Genomic DNA, 1,652 nt, shown 5'->3' with positions numbered 1-1,652 from the left:
TTCTTCTTGAGCAGTGTCTATTGGAAAAAAGAAAAATGCCAGTGAATCTCATGGATAGGATAAATCTTATGCCTGGGAATGTTGGGAATGACTTTGCTCTCTTGCAGTACACATGGAGAAAATGGGACCACTTTTGTAGCTCTTGCCAAATTAAAAAACAAACATTGAAACATAAAATCCCTAAAAGAATAATCTCAAAGTTAGATAAAATTGGCCATTACCATTCTCAAGTTTACTGCTCCCGTTCCACAATTAAATGGGGTTTAGGCACTTCACCTTAATTTAGTGAAGAGAAATGGTATCAAAAAATCTCAAGAAAAATAGGTGTGAACACCTACTAAGGGAGAGCACTTAAATCCGGGATTCCCGAGATCAAGGATTTGCCTAAGGTACCATGAGGAGTAGACGCTGACCTTTCCGGTAACATTGGAGCAGTTTTAAACTAGTAAAAGCCGCGGGCAGGAGCTGCGCATGCGCCCTGGGATCGGCGGCACCTACCCGCGCGGCTCTGGGCACCCAGGTACCCATAGAAGTGGGCGAGCAGAGTGCAGAACTCCTCCTTTCTGAGAGCTTTAACTAGACAACACAAATAAAGCACCCAGGGCAGCAATCAAACTTAACGAGGGAGGAAACGAATGGCATTTAAAGGTAATGAATGCAGATCTACTGCGCGGAACTTGGTTCTCAAACTATGTCCAAGGATATCTGTCTCCTGAGAGAGCGGAGGCCACACTCTCCCAGTTGTGGAGATGAAACCTTTAGAGAGATGAAAATGGGAGATGGGCTGCTTGAGCAGAAATCCGGGAGGGGCCAGCTTACGAGGAGAATTTTGAGTCCTCACGCTTCCCTCCCCAGATTGCAGGAACAAGAGTTCAGAAGGCGACCCCGCCTCCCGAGGAGAGAGCCGCCAAAGGCGCATTCCTCACGGAAAGGCAGACATTTTCGATAGCGCGAGCCGGCTACACGGAAGGCGAGTGATGTTTGTTTCACAGGAATCTCAGAGAGTCAATGAGGAAGCGGGAGGGCAAAAACCTAATCAGCGACCAGAAACCAGGTTAGGTTGAGATTTTCGGAACGCAGCTAAGGGAAGGGTTTTAAAGACCTGCGTATACCTCTACTGAAGGGTATTTCTACTATTACTTCACATCTACACCGTCAATGAGGCAACCCGAACCTTTAGCCCCAGTCGCCTCAGAGAGGAGTTTAGGGCGGTTGCAGGCTCCGCCCATTCCTGGGTCTGGCGCGAGCGCAGTGGTTGTTACACTAAAGTGTCTCCGCCTTCCTCTTGTCCCTGTGGCAGCGATGGCCGAGTGGTTAAGGCGTTGGACTTGAAATCCAATGGGGTCTCCCCGCGCAGGTTCGAACCCTGCTCGCTGCGGAAGCAGGTGCTTCTCACTTTTGGTTTTTAATAGCACCTACCAGGGATCAGCCTTACCCTCCTTGCTGTGTGTCCTATATCTGCCTGCTGAGTGCTTTACCAAGCCGAAAGAAAAGCCAGTGAGTACACTATTTTATCAAGGAAAGAAGTCTTCCTCTACCCTAAAAGGCAAGGGAGCAGTTTTAGAATCCTGATGCTCAGTATGAAGGGCAGGTTCACAAAATAGAAATAAAATGCATATAATCATTGGTGGAAGTTGCAGGCTTCCTCAGCC

General features: G+C 48.1%; 1 non-coding gene across 1 annotated transcript; it reads left to right on the top strand.

Annotated features, from left to right (window-relative positions):
• The first annotated feature begins 1,296 nt into the window (after window positions 1–1,296).
• Trnas-uga (transfer RNA serine (anticodon UGA)) lies at window positions 1,297–1,378 on the top strand. The gene has a single exon. It is a non-coding gene; the product is annotated as a tRNA-Ser (tRNA).
• Window positions 1,379–1,652: the final 274 nt, after the last annotated feature.

Source organism: Marmota flaviventris, chromosome 4 (genome assembly GCF_047511675.1).
Source record: "Marmota flaviventris isolate mMarFla1 chromosome 4, mMarFla1.hap1, whole genome shotgun sequence".
Taxonomy (NCBI): Eukaryota; Metazoa; Chordata; class Mammalia; order Rodentia; family Sciuridae; genus Marmota; species Marmota flaviventris.
Note: the sequence above shows the minus strand (reverse complement) of the source record. Positions and strands in the feature narration are given on the sequence as shown.